This window comes from Nicotiana sylvestris, chromosome 7 (genome assembly GCF_000393655.2).
Source record: "Nicotiana sylvestris chromosome 7, ASM39365v2, whole genome shotgun sequence".
In the NCBI taxonomy this organism is placed as follows: Eukaryota; Viridiplantae; Streptophyta; class Magnoliopsida; order Solanales; family Solanaceae; genus Nicotiana; species Nicotiana sylvestris.
In genome coordinates, this window is record NC_091063.1 from 120,011,736 (window position 1) to 120,030,420 (window position 18,685).

An 18,685-nucleotide genomic window follows, 5' to 3' on the forward strand; every position below is an offset into this window, starting at 1 on the left:
AGTAGTTTTTTTTTTTTTTTTTGCTAGAGGCGAAGTAGTATTTAAATATTTATAAAAAATAACAAAAGTTCCTAACATGATTGCATATGATCATTAACCGAATTAAGTATGATAACATGATAAAAAAAGATAAATTTTATTTTTAATTTAAATTCGAATTTTTGAACTTTATCTATAAATTCAAAATTATCTTTTAATTCAAATTCGTGTGTGTGTGTGTATATATATTTGTATTTAACTAAAATAGTTAAATATAGAATAAATTTACCATATACTATTGACATTATTAGTTTGCCACTTGGCTTAACCATAATATCAATTATATATGGTAACTCTTTTGCTTTAATATATATATATATATATATATATATATATATATGCTGATAGTGTAATTTCTCTACTTGCGTGTATTTTAGTATGTTGTAATTTCTTTATTATAGGGTATTTTAATATGTTGTAGCAAGTGAGCTGTTTTATTTAAACTGTTCATGGACACTTGGCAGTATGAATCTATTAGACTATGAATATGTAAAAGTTAAACTCATTAGTCATGGAGTAATGAAAAAAATGGTCTTTAATTATTATCTGAAAATCGGAAACATATGAAGTATATCAGCATATTGTTGTAACGGTATTAGTCGACAGTATACTTTTGAGTTTTGCCATACTAATATCCCGTTCAAGTATACATTGTTGTAAAGTAAAAATCATTTTCAATCTCAAAGTGACCAAACGGATATATATATATAATATTTAGAAACGGCAGTTGGGGTGTGCGAACAGGGGACGAACAGGGGTACTTTGGTAGTTATGAGTTTATTAGGGATAAATTGTTAATTAAGTCACCGATCTCTTTTAAGAAAACACGCGTACTGCAATTTTACTGCGTAAAATACTAAGTTCTGTTCTCTCCCACCTACCTTCCATGACTCCTCCTGATTTTCTCCAATTTCTTCCCATTGTACAGTGCAGTCTAGAAATTTCTATTGCCTTTGATTTTTATTCGATTTTGCACAAATTTTTCTAGCAGTGCTTCAAATGACTGGATTCTCTGAGATGTCTCGAAACCGATTCTGCTGAAGAAGGTACTATGGAGATTCTAAGCCTTTTCTAGGTTAATTTGATCATTTTATCCTCGTGTCTTTTAGGGCGTGTACTATTGTTTATAAGGGCAAACCACGATGTACTCACTTTATGTATATCAGATTTCAAGGACTAATTCTTGATTTTATGTTCTCTTTTCCAATTGTTTAAAATTTCTTCTGTCGTTCACTCCAAAGTGTCGTCTCTTTGCTTTGGTGAATTTAATTTGCCATAAACGGACCCAAGCTGCTTACTTGCTATTATATCGCTTTGTTTCTACTTTATTTTGTGAATTGATCATTTGTCTTATTTGTTCTGGTTATACTTTGGTTTGGATGCTTTTCCGTGTTGCTTCTACTACTCTGCTCATTCTGCTTAGCTCCATTTTTGAATTTTATTTTCCATCTTACCTTTTTTAAGGAAAATTTTGCTCACACATGCATCTGTATTTTAGTTTTTTCTCTTTTTTATTTTACATTTCTCAGTCTGAGTTCCAAGTTGTCTTTGGTGTGTGTTTTATTCTATTTAATTGTGGTGAATTTTTCTCTGTTCTTTCATTTCTTTTAATGCATCGATGGGTATCTGGTAGTTTCTCTATTGTTTTGGATAGTTTTTTAGATGTATCCAATTCACGTCTAATCCACCAATGCTTTTGATAATAGGCCCAGATTAACTTCTCCACTTTTTCTAGGTATTCTACAACTAAACACATTAGTAGGCTCAATTTGTCGAGCACATACATGTCCAGAATCAGGTAACAAATGAATCAAATTGGTCAAAAAGTAGAATCAGACAGGCGGCTTGCCACCATTAGGAAGATCTACCCACTTCCTCTCCTCCAACGCTCTTTTCTTTTCAAGTAAACTTTTATCAAACTTTGTTTATCAATCTCTTGATATCCCATTTTGGTATTCATTTCTATATTGTTTATTTTCTGTTTTATCTGTGCATGTTGTCGTAATGATAGTTGAAATATCAAGAAGCTTGACTGATCAGCAAACTAAGATTCAAAATGATTTCACTCTTCTTTGATTTAGTTTATTGGTGATACAGGTTTCAAGGTTTGGTATTATGACGTAGATGTCTCTACAAGATCGATTACCATATGTTGTAGGCAATTTGATATCTCATTTCCGTCTGTTCACCAAGCAGAAGGATGGGTTATTTGGATTTTCGAAAGATTACTCTGATTTAAAGCTCTATCATTCTAAAGAGAATTGGTAATGAAATCTTCCTTCGTCCAATTATATATATTGGATCATCCACGTCTGCAAAAGCTGCTATTTTCAATCTTTTTTGTTGCTTTGCTCTTTTTATTTGCCAAAATGAATCGAAGTTGCTTACTCTCTACTATCATTGATTTCATTGCTCTACAAGATTTCGACAACACATTTTGTAATTTAGTATGTAAATTTATTCTTTTTCTTATGACATACTAAAATTTTGCCCTACTAACTTCTATACTCTTCTTTATTTTCTCGCTTATCCAGAAGTAATGAGAGCTTTATGGGCAGAAGGGTATGCAGAGATTAAACAATATTAATTTGGAACAGGTGAGAAGCAACAGAATACTAATATGGTATTTTAAATTTTTTTCTTATTTGATATATGCTATTTTGAGTGAAATTTTTTATCTGACGTTGAGTTAAACAGGTGATACTAATGCTTGAAATAAGTTGCTTTGACATTAGTTCTCTGCCAATGTATTGGTTTATCTTTTATTCTTAATAATTAATTTGAGGTCTTACAGTATAACTGAAGAATTGAAAAGGTAATTTGGATTGTCATCAGCCACTATGTAACTTTCTTTATAAGGTGGTCTTAAGTTTCTTTTGTACTTTAGGCTAAGCAAATAACTTATCAAATTAATTATCTCAAAAATTCAGGGCATCTCAGAAAATGAATTGATCTTAGTTCTGGTGAGAAGACTGTCTAGGAAAATGACCGGTGAGAAATAGTATGCTAATTTATCTTGGTTTTGGAACTATGGAGTGTCTTAGTAGCTATATGCTTTACCAATCAACAAGATATGTAGTTTCGGATAGCAAAAGCTTTTTGGACCAAGCAGACGGCAGTGGCTTAATTTATGTTAAAACTCATTTATTTGGTCTCTCTCAAATTCCGTGAAGGTGCATCTTTAGTTGTGAAAAAGACCTTAATGAATGTATTTCATGCCTTTATACAAGAGAACCGTAATTTAAATTGACTGCAATAATGCCACTTCTTACGCTCACAACTCTATACTTCTCTCTTTGATGATCCCATGTTGGCAAAATTTGGTTCCTCAATCTGATTTTTCGAGGAAAGCATATGGACAAGTTTCCATTTGATCGAGATGGGGTGAGGTTGTCTGGTATAGCTTCTTTTCATATCATGGTGGTGGAAATGGATATTAGCAAAACTTAAGCAAAGTTTAATGGCTATTCTCCGAAACACTGGTAAATGTTCGTTCTTTTTTTTTTTATTCCAGTTAATTTTCTCTTTATTGTTGATATGAATCATGTATTATGAAATACGATTGTAGTGTGTCTAACGTTTGACATTCTGATAGTTTTTACCAGCAACAAAATATATGAAGCAAGTCCAAAAACCTTAAAATGTAACCTAACTACCGAGATTCTGTCTGGCACGATGTGTACGAATATACTTTCCATGACCTTTAGACAAGTGATTCTGCCGTATATTTAGAACTTTTAACATATAATTTTTATACCAGTGGCTGAAAGAAAAATAGATGATCATGAAACACCAAGAGACGTGGGGAATTTCTTATGTTTTAATATCACCTATCGCCTGTCGCTGCTTCCTCCATGTCTATCTTTCTATCTCTCTAATTCTGATAATCATGTATTTTCATTCATCAAGCTCTCTTCTATTATCAGGTTTATACTCTCTATCTTGCAAATACTGCGTGATAATGATAGATTAAGTTATGTTATTCCTTTCCTATCATCACCTCATCAGATGAACGAGTTATATCTTTCTGTGCTTGAAAGCACAAAAGATATTTTCTTAATTAATCTCCAAGACAAGTAGAAAAGCTCTTTCCCCTGGTTTCACAATCATAATATTATTATTATTTCAGAAGATTCATCTGTTGCTCTATACAACTTACTAGAATGTGAGATAATTTCAAATTCCTATATTTTGCTCCAGCAAATTTCTTCTTAAAAAGGTGAATTACATCTTACGGGAGGGAGACAGATGAGTAATTGATTAGATTTGAATTCAGTTTAACGTCACTCGGAATATGGGATATTATTCCTAAAAAGAATATAGTTAGTTAAAGTGTGGGGTGTTTCTGACTTTTTACCATAACTACAACCTCTCAGTCTCTTTTTTAAATTCAGCACGAGACAGGAAGAGTAGTGTTGTGTCATGAAATAATTAGATTATGAAAATACATTCCAAATACTAATAAAATGTTGCTCAATCATGAGCTCTTGGCTTTAGCAGTACTTTACATGACCAACTAAACTAAATTAGAAAACTTGCAGTAACTTTTCTAGCAAGAGGATCGAAGGCGTGGTTACAAAGTGACCTGCGTGACTTATAATCTATTTTATCACTTGAGAAGGAGATTAATATTTTAATATGCTAGAGCCTGGATGTTAAAAATCTGTCATAGTCAAGCAAAAGTGGATAAGATCCTTTCTTATATTCTTCTTCTTACAATTTTCTTTATTTATAGTCTACCAACAATTTTAATCTTGAATTTAATTATATAATATGTTGACGGAACATTTGATTATCCGTGTAATTTTCTCTGTGTGGTTTGGGGGATATGGAGTAAGTATGGCAGAAAATAGTTGTTGTGCTGATCCGTTCAACTTTTCAATTCCCCTTATTAATAAGCGACAGTTTGAGGAGCTTGGGGTCTCTAGGGGTATTTTGGGAAAACTGCAAATATTTTGGCAAAAGTTACGTGCTAACCCTACTTTGGTTTTGCCACGTTCCTTACACCGCTCAAACGGACAACATCTATACTCCACTTCATACTGTTCTCCCTCGAAATTGTTAGTGCTCAACTCCTCTTCCAATTTCCTCTGTCTCTTTCAATCTTCTCTCTTCCTGGACAATTTATTCGCGTTGGTCATACAGTTATAAGGTGAATTTTGGTTTCTTATTTTCTTGATTTTTGGAATAGTGGTTGCATAGAATTGTTTAAACTGAGTAAATTGTTCGTCGATCACTCTCTGTTCCTTTGTCCAGAAAAATCTAGGACGAATATCTAATTACAAAAGAAAGTGATTATAAACTACCAGTTGACTTCCCAACCCTTTGAACTAGACATTATGGGGTGTAGACGTTTACCACATGATAGTGAAAATAAAATTGGTATGCTACAACATCGATCCAAACGCTATAGTTTGACACTAAAAAATTAAAATCAAAATTCTTGTTTCGACAAGGTTAGACATTAGAATCTGATTCAAGAACACAAGGGATCGACTTGAAAAGGGAGGGATCGAGCATGATTTTCATATAATACGCTATTGATACTAATCTTTCTACTGCATGATTTTCAAAAGGTTTGCATTATTTGAAAATTTCATTATTTTTAAAAGGTTTATTAGTTGGAGTTCATAATGATTTTCTGAAGGGATAAGTTTGATTAAACTTATTTGTTTCTACTAAATAGTCCAAAATTACATATGTACAATATGTTCCTCAAGGGGACCAATTAGCTTAGGTTTTCCGTTTTGCAATTAGGGACTGATAAGATAAGTGGGTGAGGGCTTGCTAGAGCAAAGGCATTTATGAGAGTTATGAATGCAGTTGCGCTAAATTCTCAACTGAAGCCGCTTTGCCTCACTAGGATTATAGGTTCATGATCTTTAAGCTATAAATAAGTTTAGTTGATTGTCAATGTTAATGCATTGTTTGTTCTTTACTTGCAATTTTATAGTAAAAAAGAACTATTAACCAGTAATTGATATTGCAAATTATGTTATTGTGTTTGATGTCGTTGTATTAGTACTCTGCTGTATTTTTGTTCTGGTAACCGAAAAGAATAAAGTGCCTAATCATATTTATATGGTTCTTTGTAGAAATAGTTCATATTAGCAAAACGAATTGTAATATGAAGCGATAACTGTAGAATTATAGTTGGATTTAATAGTTAGTATCGTAAAACTAATTAATTGATAATATTTTCCATTCCTGTTTTCTATTTTATTCTCAACATCCCCCTGCCAAAAAGTTTTTTGTGTTCTGCTTCTGGCTGCAATGAAAGAGCACCGATCTATATTTAGCATATAAATTTCACAAAGTAATGTTATTGTCTTACAATTTGATGATCTTTAAGCTATAACTAAGTTTAAGTCATTGTCAACTTTCCAAAGTGATTTACTATGGTGTACACTCATTAGATTCGGTAAGAATCACTTAAGTTTTATTACTCTTACTGTAATTTATTACTGGAAATAATTTAATCCTTTCAATAGACTTGGCCAAGGAAAAAGCACAAATCTGTATTTAGTGTATAAATTTCATAAAATAATGTCATTGTCTTATAGTTGATAATTGACAATCTTTAAGCTATAAATATTAGGTGATTGTCAAAATTAATGCATTAGTTGCTCTTTACTTACATTTTATCCTACAATCTGTGTATTTGTTGTCATTGTATGAGTTCTCTGCTGCATTCTTATTTTGGTAACTATAAAGAATAGAGTACCTAATGATGTTTTGTTGAAACAAAGGAGAACTTTGATGCAGCTAAAGGGCTTGACAATATGCTTAACAACTGAACATTTTTCCCGCTCAGCTGAAGTTATTTCTTCAGTGGCTTTGCAGTGCCAAATCTTCAATTGCTAATAAAAAGTTGTACTTATCTTTGTGGTTCAGATTTTCTAACAGAAAGAAAGCTAGAACAAGATCAAGATCACTAGCACTGATCCAAACTCCTTGACATTAGTTTCATGTAAAACTGATCAATACTACCATGGTGGTTGCAAAACTTTCTTACGTTTGTCCAATAGCATGCTCAATAAAACGTTAATGTTCTTTATTTACATGTTGATGTTGATAATATACCGGTTGTTGACATAACCTTTATTAAGAAAAAAATCATGTTCTAGACCAAGTAAGTCAACATGTGCTTCTACTGCTACATATGGTGACGGTGAGTATCTTGCTTGCTCTCTTTCTGGCATTTCATTTTTTTTGCTCAAAATGAACTCAATTTTAATTTGCCGATAACTGTTTTTTGAAAATAGGTTGACATCCTCCTATGGACATTGATCTTTTCCACCTTATCAAAAAAAAAATGAATATTGATCTTTCCCTGAGCAATGCACTACGTCCTACAATGTTGAAGACCCAATTTGCTGACACCATCATCAAAGTGAAACAGAAATCTCTTTCACTTGATGAGTGTATTTCGTATCACATAGTTGAATCAGCATGATAAGTCTAATCTTCAGTCTGAAATAGCCTATCTCTTATCCAACAATATTCTTTCGTATTCGACAGTAATAGCTTTACTGCAGATTTTCCTAATCGCTTGTGTTGTTTTCTTTTGTCCTGCTTTAACTCAAGCTTGGTCTCTTTCGTCCGTAGTATTATATTCTTGCGTCAGCATCATACTAATTGAGTTTGTTCATCCTTACGTCATAGGTGTCTTGTTATACTAAATGAAAATTTGAAGAATCTGTTTATTGAAGCACATATTGATTTTGACATTATATTAGAAGTATTAGTATAATAATCGCATAGAAAAACTGATAACTAGATTTCTTTTTATTTCTAGGTAGGTTGAAGATTGCACTGGACATACTACTTTTCTTTCCTTTTCTTGTTCTTTGTACTGGAATTTCTGCTACTTCTTTCTTCTGTTGAAGTGTATTCCGTTCGGTAAATATAAGGTTTTACAGTGAGTGTAGCATTAAAGTTGTAGGTTAATGGACTTTCAAATGAGAAAAAGTCCAATAGTCAATTCTTTCTAATGTTCTGCATGTTTATTGACTTCAGTTGGTCTGCTATAAAAAGGTATACCACAGATGTGAAGTTCTATAATCAGGAATTCAACAAACACGTTTTGTAGAGAAAAAGTGATCATTTGTCACCAACCATTTGCTATTATATTCTGGTAGTAATAACGTTATTGCAGATCTATGGATGTTCCTATAAGATAACCCTAATAACATTATTGCATATCTATAGATGTTTCTTTAAGACCACCTTTCACTTCGTTTCACTGTGAGAAACTTTATTTCTCGTGATTTGTTATTGTTTTATTCATTTCATTTGATAGGGTAATCTTTATGGCCAAGATATTACCAGTTTAAGGTATGAAAAAAATCCCTTTAGAAATGCAAGGTAGTTAGACTTTACACAATAGACCAACTGTACTTCAGCTCTGCCCTTGATCCTATACATAATGAGAACTTAATGTACCAGTTCGGTATTTATTGTTCTACTCTGTAAACTGCAAACATGATAGGATTATATTTACAATCTTATAGAAGTTTGTCGCCTTCTGCTTTCCCTCATCGAAATCATAGTTTTCCCTGAAATATCAGGTGTTGCAAATATGATGGAAGTTAAAAGCACAATTGTACCTCAGAGTGGTATCTCAGCCTGAAAAATTTACAGAGTATTATATCTGGACTGGGATCACAGAGTTTATACGTTTATGGAAAAAGGCCTTTCCAATTGTACGATTGCTTAACAAATGCAATCCTTGCATCAAGCACTGACAACTATCTTGAAGAAAACATTCTGAATACATTAGAACCAAGTGACTGAGTTAGCTGGTGGGCTTCATACTGGACAAGTAGAGGAGAAATATCAAAGTTTGTGCTTGATTTCATAATTCATGTGCAACCATTTCAAGGTTTCACCTCAAGTTCTATTTTCGGTGATGTTATGGATTTGTTCATTCGACTTGTTTTTTTTTTCTCATTAACCAGAAATATTATAATTTTGTAACAACATATTTCCAGTTTGGTTTTCCTCTTTATTCAACAAAAGCTGTGAGATTCAGAGTTGGACATCCTAATGTTAAATTTTCATGTTGCATAATTGCCTTTACTCTGGCTCTAAATCTGGAAAAAAATTAATATTGCTTCTAAGATAAAATCACAGGTTATTTGGTGATTTTGTCTATTCTTTCTTTATTTACTAGCTTAACAGCTCCAATTTTGCTAGAATCTGATTAATTTAGTGGAGTTTCTCATGTGGAGGTGTGTGCATTTATGTTGGGACTCTATGTTTTCTATCTGTAGTTTTAGTTGAATAGGCAAAGAACCCAAAATATCCATATAAATACATATTGCTTACAGCCTCACACATTTAACTCTATTCTACAAAAAAGGATGGTGGACCTGTTTTAAGTAGCCCTCAAAGGCATAAATCTATCGCTAAAAATAATATTAACAATAATATTAAATAGCTGTTGGGCTGGGCTTAATCCGGGCTAACCCTCACTAGTTGAAAAATAGAGCAAAGAAAATACAAATCAAATGGCCAATAATTACCCTTTCACCATACATTTCTGTTCAACCACGCGACCGGAAACCAGTGACAGCCGATACCTAAGCAGTGCAGCAATAACTACATATTTCATTTGCAGGTAAGCCAAGTCCTTGCCTAAGAAAGTTATAGGTCCTCCGTTGAATGCCACAATCTTATACCCATCCTTTAGCGGTTCGAACCGGTCCCCTCCGATATATAGCCATCTCTCCGGCTTAAACTCCAAACAATTCTCCCCCAAATATTCTTCTTTTCCCCCACATAGCAAATAGAATAATTACGTAACCGTTGAACCAGCAGGAACGTAAGCGCCATCAGGTAGAACTTTATTGGAAACAACCTATTTGAAATCCTCTGGTACTAATACAAACGTATAGTTTCAGCCAATGCTGCTTTCACATAAAGGAGTCTATTAGCTTCATCAAAAACCAATGGCTCTTCGATTCATCATCCTCTCCGCGGGTTTCCATTAAAACAATTGACATTTCATTAATGACCTTCTTTTCTACGCGTGGATTGTTCATGACTAGCCAGAAGAACGAACTTAATGCCACCCTACCGGCAAGAACAAAATTAAGAGCAATACGTTTGAGGATATAATTTGGGAAAAGGTTGTCCTCCACATCTTTCTTCTTCATGAAACGTGAGAGATTTTCCTTACCCCAAATTCGGGGAGGCGAGACCGCACCTAGTGTCTTACTTGACGAGCGTACCAACTAAACTTGTGTTATCTGAATATATAAGACTTTTTTTTTGAATATATATGACTTAATTAGGCAGACAAAGCCAACTGAATACCGTTATGTAATATCTTAGGCCGGCAAGGCTATAAAAAATCTGAGGAATGGACAACTAAAGATCTAATCGTAACAGGGACATCGAATTTGTGTACTTCTTAGCAACAACAGAAGATCGCTAAAATTTGTGCGATAGAAATTGCTCCACACCGATTCTATTTCACTTTGGAAATAAATTTTTTTATTCCACAAACTAAGTGTCCTCTGTGTATTTCTTGTCATGAGAAGAAAGGAGATGAGTTCTTTGTGTTTTTCTTGTATCTTTGAAGAGTATGTATTGTTCCCTTTTATTTGGAGTTACAAAAGAAAGCAGTTATGAAGAAAACTGTTCCCACCCAAAAAATAACCATATAGAATATGCTCCCACAAATTCAACATGTGGAGTAACTTCTCATAAGAGGTTATGTAATCTTGTCTTATTCATAAATGGGTCGGGTCAACCCACATGGAGCGACCTGCGACCCAAATTGAAAATAAATCGAACATCTCCCACTTTGCTCATGGTGGGCTGTACTCAAACCAATATCATGCCAATAACACACGTTATTCATATGGACAAATAGTTCGTGCGACCTGCGAGCATCAAGAGCTATAAAATATTTTCAAACCTATTAAGGTTATTATAAAGCTCTATGTAGAAATCCGGTCACATTCGAAAAGGATTCACTACTAACATAAGGATCTTATTACTCTCTATACCCCAGACATTACCCGCTACTTTAGTGTCACACCTCCTTTTTCTACCTGAGGGGGTATAAAGGAGTTTTTTTCAATTTAAGTGACAATTGAAAACAGGATTATTTTATTTAAAATTCAGAGTCACCACTTGGAATAATTAATGGTGTCCCAAGTCACCGGTTTATTTTAAAATCCCAAATCGAGGAAATTGACTCTATTTTTACGGTCTGCGAACACAGAAGACCGGGTAAGGAATTCTATTAACTTGGGAGAAGGTGTTAGGCATTCCCGAGTTCCATGGTTTTAGCACGGTCGCTCAACTATTATTAATTGACCTAATTATCTGATTTATTACATGTTTTAAACCTATTGTGCATTTTTAACTTTATAACCGCTTTTATTTATCTAACAACTTTTTAGGATTTATCGAAATTATTTGAACAAGTCACGATGTCGTACACTTGTTTGTTTTTGCACACATTGCGAATTGCATCAGATGAAATGCACCCGCAATTTACAACATGTTTATTTTAATTAATGTTCGAAGTTATGGTCGGGTCACATGAAATGCACACCCGAATGAGATTTACGCATCGTGACCATGCCACGGGAACCATACCCATAGCCACAATGATTTATTAATCGCGCCTAAAGCAAGCTACGATGGTACTTGTGAGCACGTGATTTTTGCCTCACATGAAGTACTCCTACCGAATTCCCAAAATTAGATTTTTTCCCTTAATTATTGGGTATTTTAGGAATTATTGTAGAACTTTCCTGATTATTTGCATTGTTGTGTGCATGTTTAATTTTATTCAAATCATAAAAATACCAAAACTATTATGCATTGCATTTAGGATTTATTTTTACACTTTTTAGAGTTAATCCGTAATTACTTGTTTTATAAAATTTGAAAATCAACAAGAAATAACTCATTTTATATTTTTGTCTTTAATTTTAGTTTATTGATTTTTTTCACTTTTAACATATATCTAAGTAATGTTTATAATTTTTATAATTAGTTGATTACTTCAGTTTCACATTTTTAGATGATTTAGAATTTTTAGTTAATTAAAAAAAGAAGAAAAAGAAATGAAAAGGAAATGAGAATCTGATTTTGTTTGGGCCATTTTAACTCCCCAAGCCCAAATAATTTTTGCCCATTACCTGTCTCCAAATCCGGCCCAGACCCGTGTCCCCTACTCGGTCCACTCTGTATAACCCCCAAACGACCCCATTTTATGTCCATTTGATCTCGACCGTTGGATCTCATCAATACAACGGCCCGGAACTGTCTAGTCCATCACATATAACTGTCCAAAGAGAGATTAACCCCCTCATCAGACCCCCTCTCACCTCGTCTCCCTCCTCTCAATGTCGGAACCTTAGCCGCCCTTCATTCCCTCACCAACTCCACCGCAAACCACCCACTGAAAATCGCCTCACGACGGTTCCGGTGGTCAAACCAGTCCCAAAATGATACAATAAACTCCCTCACATCTCCCCATTCCATATCTTCACTTCATTTCCCTCAAATCAAGCTTGGTCCGTTCGAATCTTAAATCGAAAATTCGGCCAAGACTTGAACCGCTCCAAACTGTTCCAAAATTACACCCTAGATTCCTTTTCATTCCCTCTCTATGAATCCCCAATCGGTTCCCCTCGAGTCATGGTTGAGCGTGTCGAATCTTAGATCAAAGTTCCGGTCAAAAACTCTAATCACCCCAAATTACCCCAAAATCAAACCTCATCACCTTTGATTCCCCCTCTTCACGATTCCCTCAATGGTTACTCGAATACTCCTGTCAAAAGCCCTAAATCCCAAATCTACAAAAGGGGTTAGGAACCCAGTCGATCTATTTCTTCGGCTCGAGGTTATCCAAAATGCATGTTAGTTAGTTCGTTCTTAGTAAGAACGACGGATTAACGTTAATTTTGGTTCACTTTCAAAAATTAGAGCCGTTTTGAAGTTCTTCGTCAATTTTCAGGCATTTGCTTTGCTGTTTTTAGCTTTCTTTACTTTTTCTGAATATCGACTCCATCTCTTTGCCTTTTATGTGTTTCCCTGCATATGGTTTTAGCTAGTTTGTTTGATTCGATCAATTTGTCCAGTTTAGTTAAGCCTTTTGCTCTTATTGCTTGAAGATTTTATTTGTGTTAGTTGGATTTTCTGAACTTCAGTGATCAAAGATCGTCTAAATTGTTTATTTTAGCTAAGTCGTGTTTATTAAAATTAAGTGTCTATTTCGAGTGATTGACTGCTTAATTTAAACGATCATATTGGTTAGAATTTCATCAATTATTTTAAGATTAATAGTTCTTCTCTGAAGATTCTTGTTAATATTAGTTTCAAAGTTTCTCCTCCATGCTTGTTTCTTCAATTGTTGCCATTACTGCTATCAGTTTTGTCCAAGTTTAGTTCTCATTTCAGGCTTGATTAAAATAGCTTTTGCATTTTTACCGAGTAGTTAGTCTAGGATTATATTATCATGCTTGTTAGTTTTGTTATTTCAATTCAAATCTAGGGTCTTTCCTTTGTGTTTCTGCTTCTATTGGTTTGGATTTGAAGGTCAGTAGAACTTTAGGGGCCCTGTTTGAATTAGAAAGTTTAGGTAACACCTGAAAAAAGTGATAACCTAAAGGATAAAAAGGGGTTTTTACTTAGGCTAAAAATCAGATATTTTAGGAAGGGTGTACAACTGTCCTAGTTGTTTTAAAATATGCTAAATATGAGATAGCTATACTAGGGGCTGTTAAAAAGGGCTGTACTAATATTCTTTAGGATAAGGAATATGCTAAGAAGATTCCCTCCCTTTAGGCAGCCTATATATAACCTCTTATACTCTGAAAAAGACAAATTTTTGGTAGGGGAGACACATTTTTATCAGCAAATTTCTCTGAAAAGTTCCATTTTTCTTCTCTGAAAACTTCAGACTCAAAATAGCTTCGAAAATCTCTGAAATCTCTTATTTTATTACAAGTTGAAAACATGGTTTGAAATAGAAAGTTTCCTTAGTTCTTCAGCTGGATTCTGGGGTTCTTCTAGCTTTGATTCTGGTTTTTTGAAGCTTGATTCTGAGGGCTGTGGAAGTTGTCTGGTTTACTGCTGTTGTGCTTGCTTTCTGAAATATTTTATCAATCTCATATCATTTGGTTACTTTAGTTTCAAGGTACACATAGCTATTCCTTTGAATGACTCCTATGTATTTGCAATTTTCTGAATGAATGTGATTTGTCTCCCTTGGTTGACTATGGTTGTTCATGTCCTTTTACAGCAAAAATGATTTTTCCTTTTGAAAAATGCTTTAAGGTTCCTTCACTCATGTCTATGCCCCCCTAAGTTTAGTTTTCTTTGATAGATTTGGTTACTAACTATTTGAAGTTATTTACACATTTTCTTATTATTCAAGACCTGTTTAGCTCCCTCCCTGGAAATCATGTTATTCATTGAGCCTGACCCTTTACATGGTCAAGTTCATGGATTAAATTTTTCTCCCCCTACTTTTAAAATCTGTATGAATGCTCATAAGACCAGGCTGCTATGATTTTTGAGCTGAAACCTTTAATGATTTATGTGTTTAACCTTTAACATGGTTAAACTCATGAATAATTATCTTTTTTTTTTTTTGGAATTCTTGAGTTTTAATTTATGTCTGTCAATATTTCATAGTAGCATAACTGAAGAAACCATGTGAATCTGACCTTTTCCATGGTCAGATCCATGAGGTACTTAGAAAACATGGCTTATTTAGCCACAAGAAGTCTCATATTGGGAACCTGGGCAAATAGCTTTGTAAGAAGCAGCTCTGTAGCTGGGTTCTTGCAGATTTGGCACCGTGGATTCGAAGAAGTGATGAAAGGAAATTCTGGAATCAGTAGAAACTTTCATTTTTACTGTATTTTTGTTCCTTTAGAATTTCTTGGATGTCACCCGTTAATGTGCTGATTCTCTAGGAATTAAAACTTCATTGTATAATTTTAGGATTTACAAATTTGTAAATGGACTGTTATAATGATTATTTTAAGTTCAGTTCTTTCCTATGTTTAGTTAGTATAGGGTCATCACAGCTGGGCCCTTTGCTTTCTTTGTAATAAAACAATATCATGGTGAAATGACTTGGTATGAATTGGGCCAGACTTGCATTGAGGTCCGACATTGGAGCTCATTTGATCAAGTCTGGGCCCAGACAAATGGGCCTGGACGTTGAACCCTGCAGATGGACTTCAATTATAAAGTTTTTTTTATTACAATAGAAAACATGTTATTAAATCCAGTTCAGCCATGCATGTAATTGTCAATTGATTGTACTGTTTGACCTTTACTGATTTCACTCAACCAGCAATAGGCATAGTCGTGCTTGAATAGGCAAATTTCGGTTGATTCAAAAGGGGTAGATAGGTCCAGTCAAAAAATTTAGTAACTGGGCCCGCCTGATTTTGGCCCAATGTGGGAACAAACTTGTCTAAATTCTCAATGAAAGCAATAGCTCTCAAGTTCTTTCTCTAATGGGACAAGTCTTAGGCCCAAATGCAGCTCCTTTTAAAAGCTGAACCTTTCTTCCTAATTTAACTAAGCCCAGACTTCCCATTTTCTAGTTAAAAGATCTCTTGGTTTAAGCTTCAAAATTAGTAGTTTTAACTAAATAAAAATGCAAACCCCTTTTAGTGAAAATAGTTCGAGGCATGCCATCTTCCATTAAATAACCTAGGGCCCTCATATTGATATTAATTTAGTATTAAAATTACCTTGAACTTTCGTAGTTTGCTTTAGGCCCGATTTAGATTAGTATCGCGATTATATATACGTTCGCGTAATATAATTGCAAATTAAATTCTTGAAAGACTCGAGGGATGTGTTCGCGCAACTTCAATCAAACCTTTCTTAATAAATCAACAAAAGCGTTATTAATCGTGGACACGTTCGCGTGACATGATTTTGACGCGCCAAAAGAAAAGAGTATACGTACGCGTAACTCAATTCCTTCATTACAAATAAATCAAGTGATTTAAAAGCGTTAAAAAGATAAACGCACATAGGTTCTAATAATGAGTAGTTAAACAACTTAAGTCAAGTAATAATTGCTAAGCGCCCGTGCTAGAACCACGAAATCCGGGAATGCCTAACACCTTCTCCCGGGTTAATAGAATTCCTTATCTAGAATTTCTGGTTCGCAGACCTTAAAAAATAAAAAATTTCCTCGATTTGGGATTTAAAATAAATCGGTGACTTGGGACACCAGATAATTTATTCCAAGTGGCGACTCTGATTAAATAAATAATACCATATCAAATAATGTCACTTTAATTGAAAAAACTCCCTTATATCCCTCTCGGGGTGTAAAAAAGTAGGTGTGACAGCTCTGGCGACTCTGCTGGGGATCGAACCCAAAATCTCTGGTTCAGGGTTCAAGAATTCGAGCTTGTTAATGTGATTATTATTTGGCTTTATTGTTCATATTACTGTATTTTGTGGACTTAATGTGCTAATTGCCATTTACCGCTTTGATATTACTTGAACTGTATTTAAATGTCTTCTTACGCCTCCCTTCTGAGTCTTCTAAAAATGGTGCACACATTCGCGTGACCTGCTTTTTCTGTAGAAATTATACCAAATAGATCGAGGCTGGGCCAGCAACAAGGCTGGATAGACTTTAGTGCTCCCGGTACGTTGCCCCCTCTTCAGCCCCAGTTGTCCGCTCGGGTAACCCAAGTCTAGACCACAAACCCCAGGTTTTAAACGTAGAATAACGCAACCTCATGACGGATCCCTAGTAGGAACGATTATCTGCATCACGTGTATTTGACCTTGGGGACTTAATATAGGGGTTGGGTCCGTCTAGGATAGGTATACCCAAAATAAAGACCATCATGATGCATCCTACGTGCCATGTGAATATTTATTTGTTTCGGCTTGCATGTCGACCGGTTAATAAAGAGAAAAACCAAGAGTGAGGTAGGATAGAAAATTTACCTGGTTTCTAAAAATCCCAGTATTTGAAAATATCCCGAAACTTTACCGAATTTTGAAAAAAAAAAGAAAGGAAAATGTATTTCAAAAAGAGTGAGTCAAATATCATATGTTTATGACAAAACTGCCCAAACTACGCTGGTCTGATTCTCACCGGGTATGGGATACGTAGGCAACCCACATAAGGTTCGGCTTCATTTTTACCAAATAATAAAATAAAGGGTGTTTCAGGGCTTTGGTCAAAATAATAAGTCGACCCAGCTTCGGTTGTATTTTAAGTCGTTTCTTACTAGAATAGCCTTAGCTTACATTCCAATTGTCAAAAGGCTATTTTCAGGAGAAACAGGAAAGTTTGTTTAAAATGTGTCTTTTCCTTTTAAAATACTTACCCCGGCCTCAAAATTCATTTGGAATTGTGAAGGGGCCACGTTTGCAAAAATGACCATTTTGCTAACATAGCAATAAAAGGGATCCTTTGTCCGTTGATTTTTTTTAGAAAACTTGTTTTGCAAAAAGAGTCCACAAGAGTCAACCCTAACCTTAACCCTTCACAGGTATAAATGAATACCGTCCAAGAATCATCGCAATCTATCATAGAAAGGGCTCGGATACAGCTACGTAAGTGGTGGGGTGATTTAGATGAAGATGGCCAACTTTGGGTAAAAGAGCATTTGGGTTCCCTGGTAGACATCATGCACATCAAACCACGTGAGGATTTAATTAAGGCTTTGGTGACCTTTTGGGATCCCGTTCACAATGTGTTCCGTTTCTCGGATTTCGAGCTCACACCCACTCTGGAAGAAATAGCTAGGTACATCGATTTCGACAAAGAGTTAAGAAAGCAACAACTCATATTCCCTAGGGCTCCCTCAGTACACAAATTCTTCGATCTTTTGAAAATTAGCAAACAAATGAGCAAGGACTGCTCTAGCAAAGGGAGTTGTTCGTTCTACTTCCTGTATTTCAGGTTTGGGCACTCAGCCGGGTTTGAAACACATGAAAAGGGGTTGAGTAACAAAAAAGACAAGAGCATATGGCAAATTCATCGTCGTTTTGCTTTTATCGTGGCATTTCTGGGAATCATGGTATTTCCGAATTCTGAGGGTACAATAGACCTTCGTATGGACGGAATCGCACAGGTCCTCGTCGACAAAAAAGATCACACGCTTGTCCCATTAGTGCTGGCGGACATTTACCGGGCATTAACATTGTGCAAATCTGGGGGTCAATTTTTCGAAGGTTGCAATATTCTTCTTCAGATGTGGATGATCGAACACCTTCGCCGTCATCCTAAGTTCATGAGATATGCTTCAGACGGGAACAATTTCATCAAAAAGTATGAGGAAAGGGTGGAAGATTACAAACCACCGGAAGGGTTTGGAGCATGGGTTTCCTATTTGAGAAAATTGAGAGCAGATCAAATTGAATGGACCATAGGATGGCTCCCAATAACAGAAATCATCTATATGACCTCTTCAAAGGGCTACTTGATGATGATGTGAGTGAGAAGTATACAACCATATGCACTACAAACAGTTCTGAGACAACTGGGAAGATATCAGGTGATACCCGAAGAGGCAGACCTAAGCACTCAAGTCATTGAACTACACCCAGAAGCAACGATACCCGAGGCTTTAGTTCAAAGAGACTGGAATTGTTGTCGGTATCTAAAAAGTAACAC

General features: G+C 34.8%; 1 long non-coding RNA gene across 6 annotated transcripts; it reads left to right on the forward strand.

Annotated features, from left to right (window-relative positions):
• Positions 1 to 847: 847 nt before the first annotated feature.
• On the forward strand, positions 848 to 9,111 carry LOC104211584 (uncharacterized). Of its 6 annotated transcripts, none has more exons than XR_707176.2 (5): positions 848 to 1,085; positions 1,775 to 1,942; positions 2,121 to 2,303; positions 2,574 to 3,521; positions 8,610 to 9,111. It is a non-coding gene; the product is annotated as an uncharacterized lncRNA (long non-coding RNA). The 6 variants fall into 6 exon arrangements; XR_707175.2 differs by having other exon boundaries at positions 2,137 to 2,303; XR_707179.2 differs by having other exon boundaries at positions 849 to 1,085; positions 1,775 to 1,837.
• Positions 9,112 to 18,685: the final 9,574 nt, after the last annotated feature.